Raw genomic sequence first — 20,368 nt, 5'->3', positions numbered from 1 at the left:
TTGCCTAGCAAGTGCAAGGCCCTGGGTTCAGTCCCCAGCTCCGAAAAAAAAATAAAAAAAATAAAAGTGGACCTATGGAGCTAACTCTAAGACCACTAGTTATTCATCTCTTTATCCTTCCTCTAATATAATGTTTTGGAAAAGATTAGAAATAACAATACCATCATCCTTTTAGTTAAGAATATATCTTTTCTCTTTCAGTTCATTCATTCACCAAGCATGTATGGTCTATCCTGGCTAGATATTATTCTAGGAACCCACAGCATAGCACTGAAGGAATAAATTCAAACAGCTTATTATAAAAGTTAATAACAGGAGACAATGTGTATAATGCGAAGTTCATGAGTGTTGTGAATATACTTTTAAATAACACCATCTCTGGCCCTGTATTAGCAAATGTTTAAGAAGGGTGGTCACTCTGTAAAACTCATTATCATTTCATTCTTATAGCTGAGCAGTTACTGGTTATGGAAGTTGATGCCAATAAGGCACGGAATTGAAAGTGTAAGTGAGTTCAAGAAAGACCCTTCTACTTCAGCTTAGAGACAGAGGGTCCAAGACGAATGCTACAAAAAGAGACATCAAAATAAAAACCCAAGGTTAGGATTCCATGGCAACAAAGAAGTATCACAGCTATGTCTTATACTCTAAAAAAATCAAAAAATCTTTAAACACTGAAAAAGGGCAAAAAGTGACCTGTGAATGAAAGCGCTTCAGAGCATGACTCACACTCCCCTGGAGGAGCAGCCAGTACAATCAAATGACTGAGGAGGATTCAGAGAGGACAAAGAAGCCTGTGAGGGAGCAGAGAGAGACTCCTGGCAGTGAGCAAGAGGCCCAGGTTACAATAACAGCTTTGACAATGGTAGAAGCCACTGCATTTAGTGATATTTATTAAGGGTCAGTATAGAGCTGGGAGTCATCCATTTCCATCACCTAAGAAAAGGATTAAATAGTCCTTCCTATTATCCCTACTTAAAGAGGAGGAAAAGCCACATAAATGTTATGCAATTGGTGCCATGGAAAATGAACTCCATAAAGCTCAGAGGAATAGATGCTTTCTATTTTATAGCTTTGCAGTATATATATATATATATATATATATATATATATATATATATATATATATATAGAGAGAGAGAGAGAGAGAGAGAGAGAGACATAGACAGAGAGACAGAGACACAGAGACACAGATAGAGACAGAGACACAGACACAGAGAGAAATGCAGATAAATAAATCTCATTTTAATTTACTGATAAGAATCACAGGACTCATCAAATGACCCACAAGTCACATTTAAACTCAAGAAACTCTATTTCTGGTAACATTTTAGCAACTTCACCTTTCACTCTTTGCCCTTCACCCTCATGCAGAGATAAACCTAGCAGCAGCCCTATGTATCCCTGTGCACCAGTTCAAAGCCTCGTGCTCCCCCTTCTGCCTCTGTGCTATTGGCCAACTTACAGGAGCTCATGCAGACCCTTCTGGAGGACCAAAAGACACCCTTAGATTTTAATAGTAAATAAAAGAGAGACAGGATGCAGTTAGAAAATTGGTTCCCAAGATTATTCTGTTTGAATTTCTGTATTTTCTAATCTTTGTTTCCTCACTTGTACAAAATGAGAGAAGTGAACTGAAATCCTCAAGTCTTTGGAGCTGGAGGAGGCCTCACCAATTCAAAACATATTTAATGCATCTACCAAACCTAAGTATGCCAAGTACCTTCTCAGATGCTAAAATATTCTAAAAGGAACAGCCCAACGATAAGTTTGTTTTGTCCCAAAGCTCACTCGTAAATCAGGTTTCTGAAACTAGACTGGCACCTTCTCCAAGGAGACTGTTGTTAGGGATAGTTTCCATGTGACCTCACAAAATTCTTTCTACCACTAAAGGATCTAAATACAATAATGATACTAGCAAGGCAAGTATCCCCCTGCGTCCCTGTAAAGACACCCACTGCCCATTCCACGGCAGCTGAAGAAGCTTTCAGTCAAGTTAAGTCTAGAAAACAAAAATGAAACTGAGTGAAAAAAAATGGAATACTGGGGCAGAAAGTGGAAATGGAGAACAGATGTGTAAATCAGGGAGGTGACAGGCACAGAGGGGAAAGGAGGGTCCCTGTCCTTGGTACTGCCCAGTCACAGCAGAAGGCTACAGGAGGCCTGAAGGACTCAGGAGAGACACAGAAGAGGGGGGCAAATGAAAAGTATAGGATGTGCCCTCTGGGTCTACATGAGGCAAGTGATAGATCTGTAGGTATACAACCCCAGAGTCAATAAGAGATTTCTTCTAAAATCAGTTCGGCACATCCTACCATTCCCAAATCGGGGTGGTGGACATTTACATTCAGCATCTCACATACTTGGACAAGGTTTCAGCCTCACGTCTGCTCTCTCCACTCACACACAGACTTGAAACTCTGTATCTTAGGTTGACCAAGAGGCTTGCTCATGCTCTAGGCAACATGCCTCATGGTTCCCATTGATACTTCCTCCATAACATAGGCATACCATAGCCAGAGTTTCCAGGACGAGCCCAGCAGAATCTACTCCATTTTCTGGACCACATTATCCTCCCTGATACTTGTTACAGCTCCTTCCAGTTCTATGAGCATAAACCACACTATCACTTTGGGAAAGGAAGCCATTTGTAGGCAGCTGTACATAAACTCAGACCTGCAGTTACAGATGTGTACACCTACCCCTCTCTCTAACACACAAACAGGGAGATTTTGAAGAGCAACTGAAGGTTGCTGCTGAATCTAAGTTTGCACCTGGCTTTCCAGGTCATTAGGAAGGTGTTTATAAAGGTAGAGGCATAAGACTTGACTTGTAGATTGCTTGATGTAACTTGAAAATGATTAGACAGACATGACATGTGAACAGCCCCAGGGCTAGCAAGTGTCAATAATGGGCCTGTCTCGTCGTAGTATGCCAAGAAAAGAATCAGGAAGCTTGGTAATAGGTTCCCAAACTTTCTTCCCTCCCTAAGCAATCTTCTTAACTAGAAATAAACTGTCAACCAGTACCCGGCAGCATAATACCCATTAGGAAAAATGTCCCTGCGTTCCACACCCACACAAGAGATCCAAAAGAAGACTGCTGTCATAACCTGAGACATGGGGTCACCTTTCTGTGCCCTCTTTGGTGCTCCGGTCCCAGCGTCCACAGAAGTTCTCACTAAGACACCTGTGGTTGAGAACCCACAGACCGTACTGCCTAAATGTAAAACCATATTCAACTGAGATCAGCCTAAGCCTTGGATAAGTTACAAATGCAGATTTAGTTATTCTGTGTGGTTCAAGGGCATGCCACAGCGCAACCTGAGTATGGCGGCTGAACCCAGAACATGCCTGTCTGCCCACATTGGAGATGTGGTTTATGTAACCTTTTCTAAAAGCTCAGGGAAGGATAAGCACAAGAGTGCTCTGCAGCTGGATACAGGACACACACACACACACACACACACACACACACACACACACACACACACACACACCTGTCCATAGGAGGAGGCTTCCAGGCAAACATGCAAACCTTAAGGACATCCATGAGCTCACCTGTGAACTTCATACAGTGAGACGCAGGTCCCCTGAAGTGGCCCTGATAAGTGGCCATCAAACTCAATGACAGATCAAGTTACAGAGTCAGATCTATGCTACAGACTAATGTGTGCTGTAGGATTCCCACTCTGTCTGGCCTTCAATAATTTCTAACAATTTCATCTGCCTGTGCATCCCCACCTTGATTTATCCTGCTCTCCCCCAATAACAATCACCATGACAAGAAACCTTGCCAGGAATGACCAAGGCCATGGACAATGGCCAGTTGTTAGAGTAACAAAAGTTTATTTCTAGAAACCATTCCAAAAATGGGTTTCAAGAGGTAGGAAAAAGTTTTTTAAGGACTCATTGTTGACCAAATATTTAAACTATTGGCTTTGGTGAGACATTGGTGAAAGTAGAAAATGCTACTTCTTTCTAGAAGACTTGGAGCCTTCAAAGTAGTCTTTCTAGAGCCAGAGATATAGCTCTGTATAGTATATAGAGATATAGAGAACTTCCATAGCATGTGCAAGGCACGGGGTTTAATCCCGTACATATGTACATATACACTTCTATACATACATCATTTCTATATACCTAAGCAGATTCAGTTAGAAAAGATTACAGGGGAAATACATATGATGCCTTCCATAAAAAAAAATTGAAAATAACTACATGAGGCTGAACATTTAAAAATTTGACAAGGAAACAAAAAGAGAATGCTGAATGCAGCCAATGAAAATAGAATAACGCAGAGGCGCACCGTGCTTCTGAAGAGATAATTGAACTTTACACAGATTTCAGAGCTTTATAAATTAAGACTTTACATTTCACCAAAAATGGATATTAAGCGCCACAGAATTTCCGTTCGAGAACTTGGCACCATCTTTATGATCTCCCAGATTAGTAAATTTGAGAGAAAAGAGAAGGAAAGTGAGGTTCTTGGCCAAAGCCCATTATGTAAGTTCTCCTGATCAACTTCCTGAGAAAGAGCTGAGAAGGAAAGCAGGGCTCCAAGGCTCCAAACTTCCAGGACTTCTCTAGACCCTTGAGATGGTTGTGATTGCCCATTGTTTAATACCTAGTTCTATATTTATGTCCTTTTGCTTTAAGTGTTAGCGAGGTGGTTTGGCCATGTGAGTGTCATGGGCCCATGCACAGAGGCCAGAGGAGAACTTTCCAGGGTGAACTTTCTCTATTGTGGCTCTAGAGATGGAGACCACGCTTAGGTCATGAGGCTTGCATGGCAAGTTCTTTTACTCCCTTTACCTCTTGCCAACCCCTCCTTTGGCGTTGTTGAGTTTGTTTTTTTGTTTGTTCATTTGAGAAAACAATTTGCCCAAGTTTCACACTCCACAAATTGGTTCTATCCCTGCCCCTACATGTCAACTATAACTATTCATGTGTCTACACCTTTCCTGACTGGAAGGAGCATAGTCTGAATGAGACCTTAGCAAGCTTATTATTATTATTACTATTATTATTATTATTATTATGTAATTCTGTATCTATAACATGCACCTGTGTGACAGCTCAGAACACAAGCTTTGAATTCAAGTTCTAGCCATTACGATACAAGTCTATAATCCTAGCACTCTGGAAGCTTGGGCTGTGGAAGCAGAAGTTTAAAGAATAAGGAGTCAAATGTACCCTGACAGTTCTGAACAATCATATAGTGACACGGGTCCTCAGCGACCCTTCTCTGCTGCAAGAGTCTGGATCTGGTGGGTGCAATACTTCTGCAAGGGTATCTCACTGTAAGGCTGGCTTTGACACACGGGAGAAGAAGGAGGTCATCGCAGAGGCAGGAAGCACAAGTTTTAAAGCTCGGCATTTCCTGGTTCATAGCCAGGTGGCCTGAAGCTGGTCACCTGACTGCACTGAGGCTATTTGGGAACTTACACTTGATCACAGTGTCTATCCACACTCATTCATCAAAGTTATCCTGTACATAGATGCCCTGGGTGAAGGGTACCACAGGCCTTCAACCTGCAGTGATGCAGACCTTTGCAGGAATGCCGCACAGCAAAGGAATCATCCTTGGTTAATGCAAAATGGCAAAGTCAGTGACTAGCTTTGCACTCACCCAGGAGGCTGACAAGGATGACAAGACAAAAAGGACCAAAGAGAAAGCTGGAGACAAGTGGCAACCTAGAGACAACTGCAAAGTAGTCTATCATGGCCAGGACTCCTTTGAGAATAAAGGATGAAACTAAACTTTGCCAGCTCTGGCATCATTTTTGAATAGGTAAAATCACCATCACTTTATCCCACGAGGTAGCACGCCAGAGGATCAGGGATAGCAGCAGTCTCGGAGGTAATAGGGTGCTACTGCAGTAAGTTCTAGCCATTTTTTCTCTTTGTGTTGCCTGCCCAGATCCAGTACTCCCAGGAGGTACATTGGAATGACTGTCCAAAGAAGTATGTCTCTGCCTATCAGAGGAAATACCTGCAAAGCCTACAAGTTGAACAGAAATAGTCTACTCCATTCTGCATACCACACCCAGTTCCAGTGGCTATTCTTGTCACATCAAACTTAGGTGGAGTTTAAACCCCTCTCCCTAAGGGAAGACAAGCTGGTCACAGAAAGAACCTTCAGGGAAGTAGTAACTCCAGACCCTGTTATTATTAATCCAGTAACTACCCTGGGAAGGTAATAAGGAATGCCCCAGAAGTCAGCATGGTCGTCTGTTGCTGTGCCACTGCCAGGACGATTTGAAAAGAGTTACTTGGGATCAACAACAGTGGACAGAGTAGACATGGGGTGTATGGCAACATCTCTTTCCCTTTCTACATCTAAATAGCTAGCATAACACCAACCTCTTAGACTGTGCACAGAGTCTAAGACAAAATCATGTAGAACTCATAAGCCAGCATACTAGTGCTGAAATTTCTTCCATGGGCCCATCTGTACATTTGAACATTTGGTCCATAGCTGAAGGTGCTATTTGAGAAAGCTGTAGAACTTTTGGGACACTCAGGCTGGCTGGCAGAGGTAGGTCATGAAAGGCAGACTCCTGAAGTATATACCCACTTATGGTTCTGAATGGGGCACCAGGCTTCCTAGTTCGCCAGATGTAAGCAGCAGCTGGCCACCACACCTGGCTCACCATAACAAACTGAAATCTCCTGGACACAGTTATGTTGTTTTTGTCTTGGTGACTAAGAAAGTAACAAATACAAATATGTTATTTCAAATGTTGTCTACATTGTTTTAGTATTGTTACTGTGACTGGATACATTGTGATCTCCAGGACCTCTGTAATTTTTGCTCTACTATAGTAAAACAGACATGATTGGAGCCATGAACTTTAAATGTTCGCCATAATCATCCCTTGACAAATTCTTCAGAACATTTAATTATCATCTGTCTCTGTATGATCAGTGAAACACACACATACACACACCATTTCTATTAAGTGGAAAAACTTGGGAAATGCATGCACAATTGAGGTACTGCCCTTCCTGCCAATGAAAAATTTTGCTTTAAAAATTCCATTTGCAAGTTTCTCTCAAAGAATGTCCTACTAAAAAGTATTATTTTGTACATATCATGGCAATAATCTTCCTGCACAGGTATGGCACAATTATTGAAAGATGAAATTAACTAAGCTGCATTTCTGCAGCAGTTAATTAGCACAAATTACAAACTAGACTATATTACCCTCTCCCAGTTATATTCTTTGACCATTACTGTACTAATATGAATAATTTTCCTGAACGATTGTCCACGATGTCTTATGTATCATACAAAGAAAGTGCAACTCTCTTATCTTTTAACTTAACCAGTGGGTTTCAGTTCTTAGAAAGAAAGAAAACAATTATATAGAGAAAGTACTGTTATTATTCTATTACAGTTGCAAGTCATGAAGATAAACCTCACTGTTACTTCTTGTTTAAGTAAAAATCATTGGTAAATGACTACAGGAGGTACCCTGTGACCCTGAAAAGAGAGCTCAGGGTCTCAGGGTGGTGAAGCCTGACCTGGCCAGCAAGACTACAATCCCATCCTGCATTTCCACCATGCATTGATGACAACTTTGACAATTCAGAACATGATGCAAGAAGTACAAGAGTGAGGGACCTTACAACACTCACCTCACAACATCCCTCCATGGCAAGAGTTTGTGTCTCACCTTATAGGTGGCCATTTGATATTATAGGAGATGACCATTCTGATTGTATTGTTTTCCTGCAGACAAGATGTGGGAACAACTCCCATATGGGTTCCACTGGATATGATCTTATCATCCACCAACTTTAAATGATGTAAAATCTTCTCAATTTACTAGGAAACAAGATGGCAGGCAAAGGGCTGCATCCCAAAGAAGAATGGAGACCAGGCTGATGGTTGGCAATCCCCTGAGCCACACTGAGATTCCCTAGTTGTACAGAAATATCATTGTGTCTTGTATATGGCATTGTAACAACTTGTACTTTGGAAAATATAGAAAAAGAAATTAGGTCACATAAAAGAATAGGAAAAAACACCATGTTCTACCTCATACTGCCTTCATCCTCACCCTCTTTAGGAAGAAGAATAAGAGAAGAATATTGACATGCTCTCACTCATTTAACTCCTTACTGTAACTGTTCTTATCTCATTGCTTCAGCTAAACTTTTTTATTTTTAATATATGTGTGTGTGAGGTGTGTGTGTGTGTGTCTGTGTCTGTGTGTGTGTGTGTGTGTGTGCGCGCGTGCTTATATGAGTATCCAGGTGTGCATAAACCATGCATGCATGAATCCAGAGAAAGCTACAGAAGTGATACTAAGTAACTTCTAAGACCAAGTCCAAACAGGCTATACTGTATCTTGCAGCTGGTTCTTTTAGGATAGACACCCCACCCCCCCAAGGTCCAGTTGCAATGGCAGCCTACATTGTGGTCCATGGAGGATTGGTGGGTGGGTATTTGGTCCTCTGGTTATCAGTCCTTCTTGGACTTCAAGTCTGAATATGATGCTGACCAGACAATGACATGAATAGCCATCTTAGAAATGGAGTTTCTAGCAGCCCATTGAACTGCCCAACCTACTATGCAAAGAACCCAAACCTTCCAAGTCAAGCTGTGGGACAAGCACCTGTTGAGTTCAATAACTGAGTCCATGTTAAGTCATTGTTTGGGAAAAGTTGGACATGCAGCAGAGGAGACTGCTGTAGACAGCAAGAGTCTTCTGGGTTGTAGTAAGGAAGGAAGGACATGCCGAGAGTGTCCTACGCACTAAACTGTTAAGTAAGATTTATGGAAAGACACCGACTTAGAAAGACTTCTTTATGAAGATACCAGCAGACCAAACTAAGACAGAGACACTTAAGCTGCTCAAGTTCTGTGTCACCAAATCCAGACTAGCTTATTTTTCTATCTTCCTAGAAACCAGGAGAGGTAATAGATCAACCCCCAAACAGGCCAGTTTTGTCATGTAAGGAAGGCTGGAATGACCTGCTTTAACCATCCAGTTCTTGAGGCTTTGTATTGTGTTGTTCCCTTGCTCCCACTCAGGCAACTTTATAAATACTAAATGGTATTGTGCCCTGCCCAAGAGAGATTGCCTTTCCTTCCTCATAGATGAAATGCTTCCAACTCACTAATGGTCTGAGCAAAGCACATTGTTGTACTGACAAAAATATATGGGTTAAGGTTTCTTTGTGGGTAGGTTCTGGAATTCTTTTTACAGTTTAATTATGCTGGCACATCCGTGTGTGTGTGTGTGTGTGTGTGTGTGTGTGTGTGTGTGTGTGTGTATGTATGTATGTATGTGTGCCCACATGTGCGCATCATGATGTGAGCATGAAAGTCAGAGGATGACTTGCAGGATTTGGTCCTTCTTTCATTCTACCACATGCAGACCAAACTCAACCTACTTGCCTACTTGATGGCAAACTCCTTTACCTACTGAACCCCCTTGCTGTAGCTACTTCTGGATTTTTGAGAAAGGGCCTCACAATACAACTCAAGCTTGCCTTAAACTCAGAGTCCTCCTGCCTCAGCCTCTGCCATCTCCTTCTTCCACCACCACCCCGAACCCCATTTCAGCCACCACAGTCCTGGTGCTTACCACCCTGTCATCATGAGAATCTAGTTTTTAACAAAACAAATAATAAACGTAATAACGTAAAATAAATATAATACTATATATTAACTCAACTGGAAAAGTATGGTTATAAACTTCATTGAATGCTAATGGTACCTTGCAGCAAAAGTTGCTGATATGGATTAGGCTATTAGTACATGAAGACTTTGGGAACTTAGTTTTAGAACATGTAATTCTGTTTTTTCAGAAAGCAAGGTTGATTGAACTTGTAGCCATGTAAAGCTGCTTTTAAACGTTATTAACCAGGAAGACAGGGGAGGCAGCCACATAAGTAAAATGCTTGCTGCTTACACACGAGGCTATGAGCTCAGATCCCCAGCACCACATAAAAGCCATGCATGGAGATACACACCCGGGCTGGGTGAGGTGACAGAACCCTGCAGATTCCCAGGGTTTGATGACCAACACACCTAGCAAAAGATCCGGTACAGTGAGAGATGTTGTCTCAAAAAATAGAGTGAAGGTGAAGAAATGGCTCAGTACGTAAAGGCATTTATATAATGCCACACCTGTGACCTGAATTCCATCCCTGAAACCTGCATGGTGGAAGGAAAGGACAGACTCCCGCAAATTGTCCTCAGACCTCCATATGCACACCCATACAAATACATACATACATACATACATACATACATGCATGCATGCATGCATACATACATACATGCATGCATATATACATATGTACATACATACATACATACATACATACATACATACATACACATGGTCTCCACAAACACACAAAAGCAAGCACACCTGTACACATCACACATGCATGCAAACATCATTACCCAGGTAAAATCATCTATTACTTATCTGTATTATTATGAATTCATTGATTGCTATAATTTACTCCAGGTTCCAGAATTTCTTCTATTTTTCCACCTTAATTCTCCATTTCCACAAAGGAAACAAGATAGAAGCTTCTGGAAGTATGATATATGGAACTATTAAATTGTAAAACAGCTCATGTTTCTCCTAACTAAGAATTTGGCTAGAGTTTACAAAAATGAAAATCTAGAAAGCATATATTAGGCAGATTTTTCCTCTGTAAACACAGCTCACTTGAAATAAACTACATGTGATATTCAAATTTACTTGATCATAATAGAGGTGTTTAAAAATACATGGCTGGAATTTACATTTGCAGTTTGCAGATGGAACAAGAAAGACACTCGGGATTAATAATTAATACGTGACTGAAATTCATAGGGAAGAAGGCAGCAAGCTGTGAAAAGCTGCCCTTTTAACCTGCCAAGTCTTAGATCAACCTTTTTCAATGGGGAATGTGGGGAATTAGGCAGAGTTCGTTAGTAAAGATCTAAGATGAAAGATGAAGCGATGTTGCCTCCTCTGTCAAGGTCATCGTTTGGGGCTATCGTAGCCCTCGAAGTAAACAAATGACTTATTTATCTTCTGATTGGCTTATTACAGATCCAAATGCAACAGGACACTTTGAACAGGAATATACAAGGCTGAATGTGACGTCAAATGCCCCAAACTCTATGCATGAGGTAGTCCCAGGAGTCCAGTCCAGTCCCTGCACTGGAAAGACCACAAAGTGCTCAGCCAGTCATTCATAAAGTCTCTCGCTGACTGCGAGAGTGGGACCTCCCCATCTCATAGTCTCTATCAGCCCAACCACCATCAGCCAGCAGGGGCATTTGTACCAAAATATCAATACCTACTACATGAGCAAGACCCAATTCCTTAGATGTAGTTTTAGCTGAAGAATAAAGAAAGAAAATATGATACATTTACACAATGGAGTATTACTCAGCTGTTAAAAACAATGACATCATGAAATTTGCAGATAAATGGATGGAACTAGAAAAGATCATCCTGAGTGAGGTAACCCAGATTCAGAAAGACAAACATTGTATGTACTCACTTGTAAACGGATATTAGCTGTTACATAAAGGATAATTATGCTACAAACTACAGCCTCAAAGAGGCTGAGAAATGAGGAGGGCTCAAGGTGGATGTATGGATCTCACTGGAAAGGGGAAATAGAATAGATTTTGCATGTGGACTGGGGGTGGGTGGGGATGAAAAAGAACAGAAGGGATCATGTGGGAAGTGGAAGCCGGAGGGAGAGAGTACTGGGAGAGATGTGTGGAATAAGGGTGTGGGGGGTTGTGGGGGTGGGAAGTGATGTAGAAACCTGGTGCAGTGGAAACTCCCTGGTATCTACAAGGGTGACTCTAGCAAAGTCTCCTAGTAACTGGGGATAGGAGCCTGAACTGGTGATTTTCTAAAACCAGGCAAGTCTCCAAGCAGCGGGACATCAACCTAGCCACAAGATCTCTGACCTACAACCTGTCCTGCCTGCAAGATGTTCCGAGGCTCAGAACCAATGACTGGTCCAATTTGAGACCCATGCCATGAAAGGGAGCCTAGTACTGACACTGTCTTGATGACACAGAAACCAGAGGCAAGACAGGATAGAACCTGACACTCAGGATAGAACCAAACACAAGTGGCAGAGAGAGAGAGAGAGAGAGAGAGAGAGAGAGAGGGAGAGAGAGAGAGAGAGAGAGAGAGAGAGAGAGAGAGAGAGAGAGAGAGAGAGAGAGTCAATAGAATGATTCTTAGTGATATTCTGTTATACTCATAGATTGGTGCCTAGCCCAACTGTCGTCAGAGGAACACCATCCCGCAGCTGATGGGAACAGATGCAGAGATCCACAGGCAAACGCTAGGCAGGGCCAGGAGAACCTCACAGAAGTGGGGGAGGAAGGATTGCTGGAGTCAGAGGGGATGAGAACACCACAATAGCATGGTTCACAGAATCAACTAAACAGGGCTCATAGGGGTTCACAGAGACTGAAGTAACAAACGCGATGCTGTATGGGTGAGAGCCAGGTCCTTTGCACGTATTTTTTGGTTGTGTGGCTTGGTGTTCTTGTGACACTTCCAACAATGGGAGTGGGGGTGTCTCTGACTCTTGCCTGCACTTGGAACCCTTTTTCGCCTACTGGCTTGCCTCAGCCCAGCCTTGATATGAGGATTTATTCAATCTTGTCTGGTTGACCCATGTTTTGTGGCTATCTCTGGGAGAGCTGTTCTTTTATTTTTTTAATGGGGGAGGAGTAGAGGAAAGGGACATCAGATGAGGGACTGGGCGGAGTAGAGGGAGGGGGAAATGCAGTCAGGATATAATATGAGAGAAGAATAAAAGTTTAAAAACAGCTTAGTCTCATTTCTTAAAAAGACAGTCACTTAGGGCTAATACTAAACTACAATTTCCGCAGGAGGTCCAGAAGGTGATAGCTGCCCAGTCTTGCAGTATAATAGTCCTGATGGTGGTCCAGGCCCAACAATGGAACACGGATAACCGAGATTAACACCAATATCCAATAATGGTCTTTCATCATTGCTCCCTAGTCATGTGGTTATAAGCTGATGACTTGGCTCCTGGAAGCCTCAGCTGTGGAAGGATGGAGATGACAATACTTACCTGGTACACAGTGACTAGCCAAGGTACTTGTGTAGTGACTTTCTTCATATATCCCTTGTATAACAATGGCATCTAGGAACCATTATGAAATGTTAATGTCTGTGACCACTAAAACATGCTGAATCATGAATAGAGAGCATGGAGTTAGGGCTCAGAGCCACCTGCATTTTAATAGAAGCTTGAGAGCTGCTAAGTGAGTGAAGACATTGCTACCATTGTTACAGACCGCTTAGCTCATTTCCTTTCTACAATAAAGATAATACAGTGTTCTCCTTATGATGTGTGCAGTATGCATGATCCAGCAGTAGGGATGGCCATTATGAAAATGGAGGGTGATTCAAGTGGTAATTTTTCTATCTAGACCATCTAGAAGGGGACAAGGCCCAGAAGATATCCTAACTCACGGTTTAGAGTTTATATGACTAAATCAAGTAAATACACCTATTCACTGTTTGATTCATTCCTGCCCTTTATCTAAAAACTACCTTTTCCAGACTCAATTGACAACTAACTTCAGCCGTATTCAGTGGAAGCAGCAAGACAACAGACAGGAAGTAGCCAGGGTGTCACCTTTGTCTCTCTGCTGTACGTGGTCTCACCAGGGTTGGTACTAAGGTATGAATGTAAAATTCAGGCATGGGAAACCTCCTCTGTGGACCTTTTACCAGGAGGCAGGACATCTCTAAGAGAAGATTCAGTCAGTGTCCTCATGAATGAATCAATAGCATTATCACAGGAGTTCCATTCAGTTCCTTCCTTCTCTCTCTCCCACCTTCTGGTTTTCACCATGGAATGCTATCTCCACGAGCTTGGGTTTCCCAGATGCCAGACTTACAGATACTTCTGGGAGCTGACACAGAGATTCTTTTCTTATCCTCTAGTTGTATCAATATCCCTTCTTTGTTTCACTAGCCATTGTGGTATTGGGAGTTCCAGTTGTTAATCCATCAGTGACCTCATCGTCTCCTATTTGGCTTCTCATATCTTCCAAGGATCTTTGTAACTAAGCCCTTGTCTTAAAGTGCTTGTTCGATTCTGTGGGCCATGACTCATGAGACTCTGTTTATGTCTTCAGTCTTAACCATGCCCTAGCTGATGCCTACAACAGCTGACTCAGCTCCGCACTAAAGGCTTTTCTGGAGTCCATCTTCCCTTCCAGGGAGTCCCTGTTCACATCAGATTTTCAGTTAATATATTTATGAACAACTAGACAATGAGCCAAACAACTATGTTCCAATACTAGTTCAAGCCCTGATCACATACATTCTTCCAGGAGCAGCTGGTATCCGCTATTCATTTAGCCTTGAACTTGGAATATGCCATTAAGTATCTAAGATTATCTGGCAAAGAGAAAATTTAAAATCCCTAAGCAACTGGCCTCAAACTCACCTGATATTTTTACAACCTTCTACTTCCTTTTGGCTACAGAGACACAACGGATGCACAAATGAGAGTCAGAACACAGTGTTCCAGAAAGTGACCATGTATTGAGCAACTGCCCATTGCAGTGGGAACGGAATAATTATGGTCCTTCCTCAATGCCGCATGTGTTTTAGAAAGATTGGCCCCCAGGTCCTGTCTTGTGTTTCAAAGGAAATCACTGAATCATACTTAACGTTCAACCTTAGAGCATTTGACTCTTTTAATTAATATTTTTAAAAGTTAAGGAAGGAAGGAAGGAAGGAAGGAAGGAAGGAAGGAAGGAAGGAAAGGAAGGAAGGAAGGAAAGGAAGGAAGGAAGGAAGGAAGGAAGGAAGGAAGGAAGGAAGGAAGGAAGGAAGGAAGAAAAAAAGAAAGGAAGAAACTGTATATAATGAAGACTCTGGATTGGGGCCAGCACATAAAGGCAAAGATCCTCCTAAGCATACATCAATATATTCATACATGTTTTCTTCTGCACTGAGGCTTTTAGTAATGTTGGTAGTTCCCATAAGATCTTATAGACTAGAAAACAGCATGGGTTCTGGTTAATGTAAAGTAAACTGTAACAAGTGATTATTATACTATAGGCTTTTTAACTCCTCCATTCTCACTCAGCTACTCTCAGACCGTGCTTACAGAAATTCTGGCAGCCATCTTAAGACAACCACATTGATAAGAATTAAAAAAAAACAAAAGAAAGAAAAAGGCCAGCAAGATTTGCAGGTTCTTTCCCACAGGTATCCATTGTACAAATACACAAGGATGCTGAGAGCTTGTGCCAGGATGCCTGAATAGTAGAGATGGCACACAAAATTTCCAAGTCTGCAAAATAATTATAAATGGCCCTACAATGACACAAAAATGTCCTGGGATCAATATGGGTCACTTCCATAAAACCTGCTTTTCCTCTGGTCACTTGCATTTATATGCTGAGAAAATCTATTATTTCAACATTATCGTGGTAATGGAGAACCCCAACAAAATATATCCATGCAAATATCTGTGTGAACTAGAGCACGTCTTAAAGAGACACGGTTAGTTCCCTAAAAGCTTTCATTTAATTTCAAGTTTACACACAACTAGCAGTAATTTGAACTACAGTGCTTTAATTTCGACTTCTGTTGTTTCTCCCCATCCACAGGTCTGGAATGGGAACTCAGCGGTAGCAAAGTCGTTATTGTACACAGCTTGTTTATTTTTCTTTAACTGATAACAGGCAAGGGGAAAATAGCTCAAGGATCATCCTTGTTTTCCTTGTTTCTTTCTCTGCTTTGGCACCAACTACCCTGTCTTGACCCATGCTTTGAAACTAAGGAAGTTAGAGCGAATAAGGACTTGTTGGCCAGTCAGCCTAGCCTACTTCTACTTGGAGAGTTCCAGATCATCAAGAGGCCCTGTCTCAAAACAGATGGCAGACTCCCAAGGAAGAACAATCGGCATTACTTCTGGCCTCCATATGCACCTGTGTACTAGCACACGCAAGAGCATAAACATAATCAATCAATCAATGCCCATTTAATTCCACAGAAAACTAGAAAATGTAGACTTAAGTCAGGGTATGATTGAAGCATGATAATATACAACAACTGGCATTTAGACTCTAGTATGTTAAGGGCTGCGTTGCAGTTTGGGGACAGACATTGCAAACTACAACGTCAAGACAGAAATGTGGGAGATATGGGATTGCCTCCAAAAATTGCACACAAAAGGTTTCACACAATATAATGCACCATATTTTAAATTTTAAAAAATATGTGGAAATCAAAAGCTTTTTCTTTGACGAGGGAAAGTTCAATAATATTTCTAAATGATTTTCCTGCCAACATTTGAAGCATTAAAAAAAGAAACCAACATTATACTGCACAAGACTTCATTCTGTCATGAAGCCATTAGCAATAATGAAAACTGATGGCATTGTTATGCTTCATTTATAGTTCCTTCTTAATAAAATAAAAAATGAACAGGAAAACACTCCAAACATGAAACTTTAAAGATCTTTAAGAGACAAGACTGGTAGGGAAAAAAGTGTAGACCCAGGCTTTGTTTTGAATGGGCTCAAAGTACCACCAATGGCAAATGTTGAATTTTCTTTTCTCTAGGATACCATGAATTTAGTCAGCCTGTAGCCCAAGTCACTGTCATAGGGGATTTGGAGACTTCACAATGTGAAACAAGTTTGTCTCCCAACCCAAATTGCAGTTTACACAATTTGTCTGACAGATAACCCATGTATAACCTAGTAAAGTAAGATACTGCATAACCTCTTTTTAAGTCAGTACCCTTAACTAACTCAAGTGACTATCATCCTGTGACGTTCAGGTTGGAACAGAAGAGTTGTTTAAGAGAGGAAAGCTGCATCATGTGTTAGGGGCTTCCTATGACCGTGGCTCAGGGACTGAGTGGCGCAATCTAGGCTATTTATTATATAAGTACTTATACACACAATGCGCTGCTGATGAAATGTAAGAAATGCTAACCACAACTGAGAGTGGAATTATTCTATAAGACTAATGAATAATGTTTTAACTGGGGTTCACAGTTAATGTTCCCTTTTGTGAGACTTCAAATGTTCATCTTAAATGCCACTCTTAGGCACAGCCTCTCCCGATGAGGCCAGACAAGGCAGTTCTCTGCTGCATATGTGCTGAGCCTAATCCTGTAGACATTTGATGCCCCAGGGAAGGAGGATGCCCCCAGAGGAGGCACCCTCTCAGAGCCAAGGGGAAGAACTCTGTGAGGGGGGATGGGGAATGGGAGTAACATTTGGATGGTAATTAATTAATTAATTAATATAAAAACCATTAAAACACCACTCTTAGATGCCAGCTCATCCCCAAACAGTGATAGATGGTCTGACATGTTGTTTATTGACTATTACTTTAGACCATTATGGATTTCCTTTACCAGTCATTAATATACCTAATAATGACTTTTCTTCGGTCATTCTTTCTAGGAATAGTTGTGTGTGCTATGTGCCACATGCTTCATGGAAGCAAGGAGAGATGGAGAGGACAAGTATGATGCCCACACCACGGGTATGAGAATGAATTGAAATGAGACTGCTCTCCAGGGCTCCCTGTTCACTATGAAAGATTAGCATTAACACATGCCCAGAACAGAGTGTATGAAACACCATGTTGAGTCCTGTCATTCCACCCACATGTGTTGAAAGGCACTTGAAGGAAGCATTTAACCCCCGTGCTCATTGAAGTACTACTACAATGCCAAAAGGTGGAAACAAACCAGCTATCTATCAACATCTGCCAATAAAGGAGCGGATAAAAAACTATAGTAGACATACAACAAAATGTTTCTCAGCCTAACATAGAAAAGATATTTTGATGCATGCTACAATGTGGATTAGTCCTGGGAACAATATCCTGAATGAAATAAGCCTGTCAATGAATGTCGAATGAATGGTGGGAGAGCCCACTTTTTGTAAGACCCCATGAACAGTAGTCACAGAAAAGCCAAAAGTAGTTGTGGTTGCTAGGGCCTGGGGTGGAAAACTGGGATTAATGCTGATGGATGCTTCCAGAGATTGAGTGGTAGTGATCACTGCATAGCATGACTGTACGGTATGCCACAGACCTCTGCTAACCTGGTAAGTGTTAGGGCATTTTATCACAATTTTTAAAAAAATCTTAAGCACATATAAGTTCTTACTATAAAACAGTAAATGAGACATAAGACATTTAAGTCCTTCTTTTCCCCTTATTTAAATCAATAGAACATCTGAGCTTAGAAACTAATCTTTCTACTTCTGAGTTGTGATATCCAACATCAGACTCACTGATAGGTTTGCATTCTACTCTGACTGAATGAGGTGAGCAAGACATGGTGCTCTGTTCCCATTGTGTTCTTTCGTGAATATAAACTTAGTGTGCCATTCTTTCTCGTCTACAAATCACCGCTGTCCTCTACATCTCAAGATGGCTCATAAAATACAAGTACCTGCTGCTGAAACCAATGACTTGAGTTTGATCCCAAAGCCTAGGGGAAAGAGAGAAGCAACTCCCGAAAGTTGGCAAGCCAATATCCCTTGTCCACATGTGTGGTGACATGGGCAAAACATACAAATAAATAAATATTGAATTAAAAAAACATAAAACTCCTTGAAACCTGAAGGTAGTTTTGCCATGGTGAGGTCTCTCTGCGACCAAAACCAGTATTTGCTTTTATGATGATATCTATTCTCCATGTCTTAGACAGGGTTTCTATTGCTGTGCAGAGACAACATGACCTTGTTAATTCTTAGAGAGGAAAACATTTAATTAGAGCTGGCTTACAGTTTCAGGGGTTTAATTCATTATCATCATGGCAGGAAGCATGGCAGCAGGCAGGCAGACACAGTGCTGGAGGAAGAGCTGAGAGTTTACATCTTGATCTGCAGGCAGCAGAAGGGGACTGTGTCACACTGAGCACAGCTTGAGTATTTATAACCTCAAAACTCACTTCCATGGTGACACACTTTCTTTAACAAGGCCAGACCTACTCCAACAAGGCCATAATTCCTAATAGCGCCACATCCTATGGGCCAACATTCAAAGGCATGAGTCTCTGGGTCCATTCCTATTCAGACCTCCATATCTGGTTCCCTTTGCATGACAGAACATTCATATGCCTGAGAAGATTAAAATGCTTGGAGAAAAATTACCTTTCCCAACATCCATTGAAAATGGAACTGACTAAGGAGAAGTTAGTAGAAGTCTTTCAGTTGGGTTTTATTTATTTTTTTTGTTTTATTTCTCTTGGATATTTTATGTATTTACATTTCAAATATCATCCCCTTCCCCACAACCCTACCCCCTACCCCTGCTTCTATGAGGATTCACCCACTCTCATCTACCCACTCAAACCTCAATGCCTTGGCATTACCCTACATTGGGGAAACAAGCCTTCACAGGACCAAGGGATTTTCTTCCTATTGATGCTGGACAATCCTCTGCTATATAAATATATATATGACTGGAGTCATGGGTCCCTCCATGTGTACTCACTGGTTGGTGGTTTAGTTCCTGGGAGCTGTGGTGGGGTCTGGTTAGTTGATATTGTTGTTCTTCTTATGAGGTTGCAAACCCCTTCCACTCCTTCAGTCTTTTCTCTAACATCTCCATTGTGGTCACCTTGTTCAGTCTAATGGTTACGTGCAACCATCCTCATCTGTATCAGTAGGGATCTTGGAGAGCCTCTCTGGAGACACCCATATCTGGTTCCTGTCAGCAAGCACTTCTTGGCATCAGAATAGTGACTGGGTTTAATGGCTCGGTATAGGATGAATCCCCAGATGGAGCAATCTCTGGATGAGCTTTTCTTCAGTCCCTGTTCCACTCTTTGTTCCTGTATTTCCTCCCATGAGTATTTTGTTCTCCCTCCTAAGAAGGAATGAAGCATCCACATTTTGGTCTTCCTTCTTCTTGGGCTTCATATGATTTTTTTTTTTTAGGTATCCCAAGATTTTGGGCTAATATCCACTTATCAGTGAGTGCATACCATATGTGTTCTTTTGTGACTGGGTTACCTCCCTCAGGATGATATTTTCTAGTGCCATACATTTGCCTATAAATTTCATGTAGTCATTGTTTTTAATAGCTGAGTAATACTCCATTGTGTAAATGTACCACATTTTCTGTATCCATTCCTCTGTTGAAGGACATCTGGGTTCTTTCCAGCTTCTGGCTAGTATAAATAAGTCTGTTATGAACACAGTTGAGCATGTGTCCTTGTTATATATTGAAGCATCTTTTGGATATATGCCTAGGAGTGGTATAGCTGGGTCCTCAGATAGTGTTATGTCCAATTTTCTGAGGAACTGCAAGACTGATTTCCAGAATAGTTGTTCCAACTTG

General features: G+C 41.5%; 1 protein-coding gene across 1 annotated transcript in view; it reads right to left on the bottom strand.

The window, feature by feature from the left end:
- Csgalnact1 (chondroitin sulfate N-acetylgalactosaminyltransferase 1) overlaps window positions 1-20,368 on the bottom strand; it is a 333,334-nt gene that overhangs the window by 251,170 nt on the left and 61,796 nt on the right. The gene's annotated exons all lie outside the window — the stretch shown is intronic.

The sequence above is a fragment of the Rattus rattus genome, chromosome 13 (assembly GCF_011064425.1).
Source record: "Rattus rattus isolate New Zealand chromosome 13, Rrattus_CSIRO_v1, whole genome shotgun sequence".
In the NCBI taxonomy this organism is placed as follows: Eukaryota; Metazoa; Chordata; class Mammalia; order Rodentia; family Muridae; genus Rattus; species Rattus rattus.
The sequence above is the reverse complement of the archived record's forward strand: the minus strand, read 5'-3'. Positions and strand labels throughout refer to the sequence as shown.